Raw genomic sequence first — 11,647 nt, forward strand, 5'->3', positions numbered from 1 at the left:
AGGTAAGGATGGCAGATTTCCTTCCTTAAAGGACATTAGTGAAACAGATGGTTTCTTTTTTTACAAAAATTAACAGGTTACACGGTCCATACCCCATTGGTAGGACAAGCATCCATAAACATCCACTCCCCACTCCCCACTCCCCACTCCCCAAAGGAGCCAGCATTTTATTCCAGGTTTTTTTGATTGAATTCAAATTTCACAATCTGCCATGGTGGGATTTGAAACCATATTCCCCAGAACATTAGCCTGGGCTTCTGGATTACTAGTCCAGTGAATATATACTTCTGTTCCTTGATTGTTGCCTCCATAGTGTGGTTAAAGATGGCAGCTCATCACTAACGTTCCCTCTAAGCTCCACTGTCAACGTTCAAAGGTTCCATGCAAGTTGATCAGCAGCCCAGTGCTGGGGTCCAGTGCTGGAGGTCACTGCTGCGTACAGGCCTTGGGGGTCCACACAGAAGAAAACTAAATTGGAGGGAACGTAGCCCATCACTCTTGTGTTACTGCCCTCCCAATGAGCCAAGGGCCAGGATGACACCAGCAGCCATGAGGAGTCCAGAGAGCAGCACATTAGACTGAGAACAAAGAGACATTTCTTCACCCAAAGAGTGGGGAGCCTGTGGAATTCATTACCACATGAAGTAGTTGATGCCAAAGCATTGAATGTATTCAAGAGGTGGCTAGATATAGCACTTGGGGCAAATGGGATCAAAGGTTATGGGGAGAAAGCAGGATTAGGCTGTTGAGTTGGACAATCAGCCATCATGATGATGCGTGGCTGAGAATGCTCGAAGGGCCGAACGGCCTCCTCCTGCTCTGACCTCCTATGTTTCTATGTAATGTGTACATTGTAACTGCAAGCTGGTAGTTTGTCTGTTTGAGACTGTTGAGTTCAACCTGCGCTACATAGCAGTCCAGTAGGAGAAAGTAATTCTGTGTCAAGCAACATGACAGAAGAATGTGACAAGCACCATCTTCCCAGGGATAATTAGGAATGGGCAATGTCAGGCTTTTTTGCTGGTTTTGTAACATATCTTGATGTCTTGGCTAATTAGGGAGGAAGGGACACTGTGTGAGAGAATTCTTCTCACGTTGTATTCAATCTCGGAGAATCATGGTAATAGAAGGAATGGATTAAGAAAGTGCAAAACCTATTTTTAAAAATGTGAAGATTTTACCCTGTCTAACAGGCAGGATTAAATTCATTCTCAGCAAATCCACTTCCTTTAAGGTGGAATTTCCATCAACGAACGTGCTGTTATATGTCGCAACGTGTGACATAAGGCTTGGCTTAATATTGTCAAAGGTAAATCTTTAAATGGCTTTATTGCTGAAATAACACACATTCGTGAATTTGTTACCACCTCACAGCAGGATTTCAGCCCAGGCGTTCTGATTCTGCATCTCTTTATCAGAAAAGGGCCTGTAAATAAACACTGCACTTAAACGCGTTGTTTGCGTGGTACCAAGAAACCTTGTAGCATTACTGACAACCTGTCCTGTCCTAAATGAAAAGGGAAGGCAAATGGTGTGTTGGTTTTTATTTCAAAGGGAATGGAGTATACAAGTAGGGAGGTCTTGCTAAAATTATACAGGGTACTAATCAGACCATAGCGTGAACACAGCAGGTCAGGCAGCATCAGAGGAGCAGGAAAACTGACGTTTCAGGTCTGAACCCTTCTTCAGGTATGAATGGACTGTTTTATGAGGAGCGATTGAGTAGGTTGGGCCTGCACTCATTGGAATCTAGAAGAAAGGAAACCTCATTGAAAAAAAGCTTCTTAGGGGACTTGACAGAGTGGATGCAGAAATGGCTCAGCAGACTCAATGGGCTGAATGGCCTCCTTCTGCTCCTATGTCTTATCATCTCCCATAAATCAGCTACCGCACTTTTCTCCAGGGACAAGACAATAGAATAAACAAGTTACTAAATCACAAAACATGGTTGAGTCATGTTGGTTTAAATAATGTTTCCTTTTTGAAATATTAAAGGGCACATCAATAGCGCCTTACATGCCAGTGAGGGGAAAATATTTGAGAAAACCCTCTGCTGTGGTTCATATAAACACAGCCATCCAGAAACACAGCAGCAACAGCTAGTGTAATGTGCATGTATTGGCTCACTGGTACAGCCTTACTCCCAATCCTTTAGCCCTTCTCCAAAGTCCCAAGAATATCTTCTTTTCATGTCTCCCAGGGTTAACTCCTCACACTGCTGATCAATAGCTGGTCATAGCTCACCATTACTTTTCCTTCTAAGAATTCTAAATTCTTCCCTAAAACACTTGACTCTGCATCCAGCACTACAACCTCCCAATTGATGCGCCATGTCTCATCTCTGTGCTTTTGCAAACTGCCTCCTCTTTTTGATCCATTTCACTGACTTCTGCACAAAAGCACCAACTGAAGTTGGACATTTTAGACTCTGTCAGCCACCTTTCGATTTGTCACCCAATAGAGGAACAGCAAACGCTGTTAACATTGGGTCTCAATCGCTTGAAAACGGACACTTCATTTCTTTGGGATTTTTTTTGCTTGTTGACTACTCCAGCAAGAAAAAAGAAATGATTGCATTTCTCTCCTTCCAGCCTCAGTACACCTGCTGCTGAGACCTTTATCTATGCTGTTGTTACCTCCAGACTTGACAATTCCCATGCACACAGGCTGGTGGCCCACATCCATAAATTTCAATTCATCTGCTGTCTGCATCCTAACTTGAGCCAAGTCTAGTTTATTCTTTGATCTCGTTTACCTCCTGGACATATGAATCAGGAGCAGAGGTAGGCCATTCAGCCCTTCAAGTCTGCTCTGCCATTCAATGAGATCATAACTGTACATTCCCATTGGACCCCTGATAATCTTCCATTCCCTTGATTGTTAAGAATTTATCTACCTACGCCTCAAAGTAATCAATGAACTCATCTCCATCGTCTTCTGAGGCAGAGTTCCAACGTCACACAGCTCTCTGAGACAAAAATAACCCTCTCATCTCTCCCCAGAAATTTTAAGATACTGTCCCCAGTTCTGAACAGACCCACAACAGGAAACATCCTTCCCACATTCGCATTGTAAAGATAATTGAGTATTTTTTACACTTCAATCAAATCACACTCCACTCTTCCAGACTCGAACGGAAACAAGCCCAGTCTGTCCAACCTGTCCTCATAAGGCAATCCTCCCATTCCAGGTATCCATCTAGTATAGCTCCTCTGAACCACCCAAAATTCATCCACACCCTTCCTTCAAGAAGGAGTTCGAAACTGTATGCAATATCTGAGATGCAATCTCACCGGTGCCCTGTAGAATGGCATTATATTGTTAGTTTTATGTTCACTTCCTCTCGTAATGAAGGATGGCATTCAATTAGCTTTCGTAATCATTTTCAGGCTAACATTTTGAGACTCATGCACTTTTCCCCCGTACCATGTCGTTACCTACCATCCCAGGTCCCGCACACTTATTTTCAAATCTCTCCATAGCTCCATCCATCTCTTAATCTCCTCCAGCCATACAACCCACAGAGATCTCCGCATTCCTCTGTTTCTGGCCTCTTACATAGTCTCAACTTTCATTTCACTGCCTGTTGACATCCATTCCTTCAGCTGCCAAGACTTTACACTCTGAAATTAACTCTTGACGCCTCTCTGCCTTTCAAACATTCTCTCCTTCTTCAAGACACTCCTTAAAAACCAGGAGCTGACCGTAAGAACGTAAGACCATGAGAAAAATGAGCAGGAGTAGGCCCCTCGAGCCTGCTCCACCATTCAATAAGATCATGGCTGATCTTTTCATGGACTCAGCTCCACTTACCTGCACACTCACCATGACCCTTAATTCCTTTACTGTTCAAAAATCTATCTATTTTTGTTTTAAAAACATTCAACAAGGAAACCTCAACTGCTTCACTGGGCAGGGAATTCCACAGATTCACAACCCTTTGGGTGAAGAAGTTCCTCCCCAACTCAGTCCTAAATCTGCTGCCCCTTATTTTGAGGCTATGTCCCAATGTTATTTAAATCAAGGAATATTATGCAGTCAAGGAATAAATGAATAGTATTTAAATCAAGGAAAACTGCAGAAAGAACAGAGGAATTTAGGAGTCCTTGTCCATGAATTGGAATAAATTAGAATCCAAGCTCAGCGGGTCATAGCTGTTAGCGGAAGATGTGGAAAGCTTGTTCCCCCTTATGGGAGAGTCTAGGCTCAGAGGGCATCATCTCAGAGTAAGGAGTCGCACATTGAAGATGGAGATGAGGAGGAATTTCTTCTCCCAGAGGAGAGTGAATCTGTGACCTTCTTTACCACAGAGGGCTGTTGAGGTTGGGTCGCTAGGTGTATTCAGGGCTGAAATAGACAGGTTTTTAATCAGTAAGGGAATCAAGGGTTATGGGATAAAGTAGGAAAATAGACGTGAGGATTATCAGATCAACCATGATCTCGACTAGGGGAGCAGTCCCCCAATAGGCCGAATGGCCTACTCCTGTTCCTATGTACTGTGGTCTTATGGACTCACAAAAGAGCATTGCATGCCCTAGGCAAACCATCAGCATCGTACTCATTTCACCAATCCTCAAGCCAAACAATTAACTTTGGAAAACTAATGTTGTGTGTTGATATGAATAAAAAGTCTGCATTATTATTTACAGATTTATCTTTTGTGAGAAAGGAAAGTATTATGATACTGATTGTACATTCCTATTCTGCACTTTTCCCAAGATATACACTGGGAGAAAAGTACATTATAATGGTGACACCATGTCACATTATTTGTGCTGCATGCTGGAAGACTGTTCTTTTGCATAATATACACAATCAGAAATCATAATGATAGCGTGGGTTCAAGCAAATTACCTTCTTTCATATTATTTACCGGTTCATAATTTTGGAAGAGTTCTACAGATGTACAAATGTGTCAAACCATTGCATAAACAGAATGAGAAATATAGAGCAGGAGGTGAGCGGTGGTACGCAGACAGACGTGTAAATGAGAAGTAGTCATAGGCCATTCAGCTTCTCTCGTCTGCTGTGCTATTTGTACAATCATGACTACTCAGATGATAACCTACACATTCTCACTGACCCCATTTGCCTACGACCCACCTCTGCCTTAAAAATATTGCTTCCATCAATGTTTCATAGAATTCCTATAGTGTGGAAGTGGGCCATTTGACCCATTGAAGAGCATCCCACCCTATCCCTAAATCCTGTATTTCCCTTGGCTAACCCAACTAGCCTGTACACGATGGGGCAAATTAGCATGGCCAACACACCTAACCTGCACATCTTTGGACTGTGGGAGGAAACCCACACAGACACAGGGAGAATGTGCAAATTCCACACAGACAGTGGCCTGAGGGTGGAATCGAACCCAGGTCCCTGGTGCCGTGAGGTAGCAGTGCTAACCACTGAGCCACCACACCAGCTACAGAAGGCTTCAGGAAGAGCATTCCAAAGACTCAAGACCCTCTGTAAGAAAAGGTTTCTCCTCATGTCTGCTTTAAATGGGCGACCCCTGTTTTTTTTTAAGCAGTGACCACTCATTCTACATTCTCCTGTAAGAAAAAGCATCCTCTTCACATCCACCCAGCCAACTTTCAATCAAGTCACCTCTTTACTCCAGTGGACGCTATCACAGCCTGGCCACACTTCCCTCACGAGATAACCCAGTCATTCTAGCACTGCTGAGCAACCAGACTCGATCAGTGGATACTTTCTGCCCATCAGCAGCAGGATATCGCACTGTCCAGTGCTGCAGAAGGCCCAGCAGCCGATGGTCCTCATTGGCCACGAAGGACTTCAGAACCTCACGGAGGTGGCCGTGGAAGGCGCTACAGAAACGCAAAAGTCTTTCATGCATTTTCTCTTTTTTTAAACTTCTGTCACAGCAAGAACCCACAAACCGGAATGTGATAAGGAGCAGGGAAGCTGTTTTCTTTCCTGAAAGCGTGATTGCTTGAGGGGTGGAGATCTACCACCCTTACTTCGACTGAGTGAACTGTGGGGCTGGACGTTGGTTCACCACCTTCTGAATTATTTGCTATCAGACACAATCTTTGACACTTAACCTTAAGTGGAGACTGATTTGTGTATCTAGGATTCCAGGCAGCATAGGCGAGATACTGAGCATGTCACAGTCTTTCAGAGTCAAAGGGCTGTCTTGAGAAGTTGTAAATAGATGGTAATTTCTGTCTGGATATTGACTGATTACTTATTTTGTGTTGTGCGCTATTAATAATACATTGCAATAGATTACAGTTCAGAGTTTGGATGATATTGATTATTATGACAGCCATGAATATTATAATAACTATGAATCATCAATACTCAGGACACTTGGCTTCCAACACTTTCTGAAGGGCAGACCAAGTGAACACATTTCCAAACTAATTACATTCTGTGGTGCTAGAACCCAACTGGAGCAACAAGAGAGATACAAAGAAACTCATCATTGTACAGTACCACAAGGGAAGTGTTGTGCTTATTCCACACAATTGACTTGCAATTGGCAAAAGCGGTCCAAAAAATTCACAGCGTTTTTAAGCACAATTCGCATTCAGCACAAATTGAGGGCTGACTTTTCAAAGTGGAGTCGAGAAAACAGCTTCATCACCCCTCCCCACCTACCCCCCACCCCCACCAGCCCCAGGGTGAATGGATATCATCGCGGTAATGTCACTAAGCTAATGATGCCCTTAAGACGCGGTTTCAAATCCCCACCGTAATACAAAGGAGCAGATGTAGGTCATTCAGCCCATCAAATCTGCTCTGCTATTCAGTAGGATGATAGCAGGTGGTGAGATTTACATCCAATTTTGTAAAAAAATCTGGAATAAAGAGCTAGCTTAATGGTGACCATGTAACCATCGTCCTAAAAGTCCAACTGATTTATAACATCCTTGAGGGAAGGAAATCTGCCATTCTCACCTGGTCAGACCTACATCTCATTTCTGCAGCAACCCAGCTGGTACTGAACTCTCCTCTGGGCATTTAGGGGAGGGCAACAAATGCTGACCCATCCCATGGTGCCCACCTCCCATACCTCTGATGCATTGTTATCATGATGTGACCTTTTGTCAACATGAATGGCTCAAAGAGAAGCACTGAGTGCTTTCTATGAGATAAGAGCTGTATAACTGGAAAAGGGGGAGCTGGTTATGCAGTGGGAATGTTGCTAGACCAGCAATCCAGAGGCACAGGCTGGTACTCTAGAGATTTGGGTTCAAATCCTACTACTGGAATATAAATTGGTGTAGTAAATCTGGAATATATTGCTATGTACCATAGTGGTGAATATGATTGTTATAAACACCCATCTGGTTCTGAGGAAGGGTCACTGGACCCGAATCGTTCACTCTGTTTTCTCCTCCACAGATGCTGCCAGACCTGCTGAGCTTTTCCAGCAACTTTGTTTTTGTTCCTGATTTACAGCATCTACAGTTCTTTTGGTTTTCATCTGGTTCATTAATGTCCTTTAGGGAGGGAAAACCCTGTATCCATACCCAGATGCGACTCAAATGTCAAAATCATGCATTTTTAAACTTACTGAAAGCTGAACCTTTTTTTAAAAAATGTAATATTTACTTCTTTTATTGGGGTACAGTATGGCTTCTTAGTAAAAGAAAAGTTTTGGAAATGGTCAAATACAAACAGAGTCAGCGTAGATAACCACTATGCTTAGATACTCACTAAGAGATCTGGGGATTGATATATGTTTGTCAACGCCAATGATCCGAACGATCCAACAATCATATCCAAAAACATTAAGTTGATTTTTAAAAACTATAATAAAAATCCTACTTTGTAAAACAATTCCTTTTTCTTACACTCTACATTCTTCCACCAACTTTTTTTTCATTGCTATGTATTTCTCACCCTATGTTTGAAGATATTGAGGAGAGATATCGCTGCTAATGTGCATGCTCCCGGAGGTCAGCAGACACAGCCACTGGGAATAGCTTGGGAATCTGAAGTTGAGGTAGGTGATCAGCCCTGGTCTAGAATGGTCAATGGGATGAATGGCCTAGTCCTGCTCCTTTGTTTCTACAATTGGCATCATCTGGAGTTGGAGAGAGAAGCAACACTCTGTCCCCATGAAAAGATTTGTTCTAACGAAGACAATAGTAATGTATACAGTGTGAATAAAGAGTTAGAATTACTTTACCAGGCCTACATACAGCTTATTGGTACAGTAGAGTAGAGTATTAGCTTTACTAATTGAACTGGCACTAAGAAAACTGGGACAAACAATGTTAGATCTAGAGGACAGACAAGCAGCAGAAACTCCCTGCATTGTCACTTCAATCGCAAACAAAACATGATTCACAAGGATGATACCAGGCCGGAGAGTGTACAACTATCAGGAAGGACAGATAAGGATTTTAGAGTCATAGTGGAAGGAGCTCCTTCGGCCCATCATGTCCCTGTCAGTCATCAAGCATCTATTTATTCCTGGACCATAGCCTTGTATACTATGGTATTTCAGTTGTTCATCTGAATAGTTCTTAAATATCTCCAATGCCTCTACCACCTTTTTAGGCTGTGACTACTCACCACCCTCTCAGTAGAAAAAAAATCATCAAATTCCCTCGAAAGCACTTGCTCCTTACCTTAAAACTGTGTTCCATGGTTATTAACTAAGGGGAAACATTTCTTCATATGTAGCTCAGAACTTTGTCCACCTCAATCAGGTTGAGGCCCACCCCAGCCCCAGCCTTCTCTGCTCTGAGGAGAACAGCCCCAAGCCTATCTGGCTGAATCACTCCATCCCTGGTAACATCCTGGTGAATCTCTTCTGCCCCCTTTCTAGTGCAATCACATCCTTCCTATAGAGTGGTGACCAGAACTGCTCACAGTACATGACCTAAGTAACATTATGTAGAGCTCCATCATGACCTCTCTGCTCTTGTGTTGAATGCCCTGACTAATAAGGGCAAATGCAGCATATGCTGCGTTGACCACTTTCTCTACTTGTTCCGCTGCCTCCAAGGATCTAGAAAGAACACTGATGAGTGACCTGACAGAGGTCCTGAAAACTACCACATAGTTAGACACACAGAGGATGTATCCACTACTGAGCTGTTCAAAATTGAGATCTCTGAATGTAAGGTAATGACTATTGAAACCTATAGGGAGAAAATTCTTTACCCCAAAAGCGGTTAGAGCATGGAATTCACTACCATGAATGGTGGCTGAGGCAAACAACATTGCCACGGTTAAGGGGCATCTAGACGAATACATGAGGTAAACAGCAGTAGAAGGTGGTTGGTGCCAGGGAGAAAGGAAATAAAATGGGAGGAGGAGTCTTGATTATCACTCGCGCATCTTCAAAGTTACTTGCAGTAATCCTTGCCCTGTCACACTGTCAGAAAACAACAGATCCTCGAACTCATCATCAATGTCATGGGGGGGTCCAGATGAGAGATAAGTGACAGCTGCTCCTGTGACCCCCTCAGAGAAATGTGATTGAGATCATCACTGTCATGAACAGAATGTGATCTTTGAGATTTCTGCAGACATTGCAGACACTGCTGAGGTCAAAGGCAACATGTAATAGTATCAAAGGGGAGCATGACAACACATCATGTACCATTCAAATTGACCCTGATTGTAAGCAACCTCTGTGGATGCCTGTATTAGAAACAACCAGTCCTGCATTTCCTATGGGCAAAGAGAGGCAAGTGTCACCTGTCTTAAGGCTGTGCAGTGATTTCAGTACAAGCTCAATTTCTCATCTTCCACCCCAGTTCCTGAAGATCTGAACAGATGAGATGCTCCACCCAGGCACAAGGGAATGATGACCGCCCCATCTTTTCAAAATGAGCAATGGAACAATCAGAGTTATTTCTAACCAACATCCCAACAGCTGACCTACCCCGATGGCCGGTAGCGGGATCTTGCTGAGTGAAAATTGGCTGCTACATTGCCTGGAAAGAGTGAATAAACAGTGACGACGCTAAAATAATTCGTGGATGTGAAGCGCTTTGGGTCCTCGCCTGCCTTTTCTCAAACCAGTTCCAACTTGTTCAATAAAATGAGCCAGACATCTGAGCTGCAAAGCACTGTGATTACTCCTGTGGGTTAATGTAGAAGTGACCCATATCAGAAACCTGCGTTCACATTGTAGTAGATAGTCACATCGTACCATTGACAGCTCCTACCTGCAACAAGCAGGTCGACAATCTTCCCGGACACCGCGGGTCATCAACCAACCATCTTGACTCTTCACTGGGACTGGAAAGAAGCAGATTTATTACTGGGGGCTACCATGGTTCCCATTCGAACCCAAACCATTCCTCAACCTTATGCTTGTAAAGGTGACAGACTTGGCAATAGTCAAAGCAGGGAATGAGATTTCTCCAGCGGACATAGATGACTGTGCAATGGAAAGGTCTGTATATTCAATATCACAACAGTGACTTAACTGCAACTGTTCACAAAGCATATTCAAACTCCTGTAAAGAGCAGGAAACGCTTTGAAACCGAGCACAACAAACCGAGCTACAGTGCACACTCTCCACATGATCACACTCCCTGTGCTACTGCGCAAACTGAAGTAGAAACTCTCAGTCTCAACACTGACAAACTTCCGGCTCTACAGTCCACATGCTGTATCAGAGTGCACACTCTCAACACTGCAGCACACGTACTACAAGACCACAAGGTTTCGGATGTGCTCATGGTTGCCATTTGTTGCCCATCCTTACTTGCCAATGAAGCTGATTGACTCCTAAATGCCCCTTGAGAACCAAACGCATTGCTGTGGGTCTGGAGTCATATGTAGGCCATAAGGATGCCATAAAGATGGCTGATTTCCTTTCCTAAAGGACATTAGTGAGCCAGATGGATTTTTTTAAAGGAGAACTCTGGATCTGCTTTTTGAGCCTGGTTTACTAAGACATGCCAATCAATCATTTTATTTGCCTTACCCTCACTCTTGTATAGAGTTTCAGCCATCCTAACATCTGCTTGCAGTATTACTGTGACCTCTGGTGCTGTATTCAGTTTAGCAATTGCTCAGGCCCACTACACATGATAGAAAAATAACCACAATCTGTTTTTGCAGCTATTCCTTCTCGTCGGGTTTGTTCAGACTTTCCGTGATTATACAAGCATCTATAACTTTTACTCATAGAATCCCTACAGCATGGAAGCAGGCCATTCAGCCCATTGAGTCCACACCGATCCTCCGAAGAGCATCCCAGCCAGATCTACCTTTCCATCCTATCCCTGTCGCCTTGCATTTCCCATGGCTAATCCATACAACCTGCACATCTTTGGACTGTGGGAGGAAAAACAAAGTACCTGGAAGGAACCCACACAGACACAGGGAGAACGTGCAAATTCCACACAGACAGTCACCCAAGGGTGGGATTGAACCCAGGTTCCTGGTGTTGTGAGGCAGCAGGGCTAACCACTGAGCCATAGTGCCTTACTCTAGTCAAATCATTCCACAGGCATAAATCCTCTCCAGCCACAAGCAATTTCTTACCTACCCCAACTACCACTAGTCCAGATAACAATTCATACTCCAATTGGACTTTGTATAATGGAACTCGGATTTACTCTCCACCTATCTCATTTACTAACTTGTATATGTTTGTGTGTGTGTGTGTGTGTGTGTGTGTGTGTGTGTGTGTGTGTGTGT

This window comes from Rhincodon typus, chromosome 2, assembly GCF_021869965.1.
Source record: "Rhincodon typus isolate 14 chromosome 2, sRhiTyp1.1, whole genome shotgun sequence".
Taxonomy (NCBI): domain Eukaryota; kingdom Metazoa; phylum Chordata; class Chondrichthyes; order Orectolobiformes; family Rhincodontidae; genus Rhincodon; species Rhincodon typus.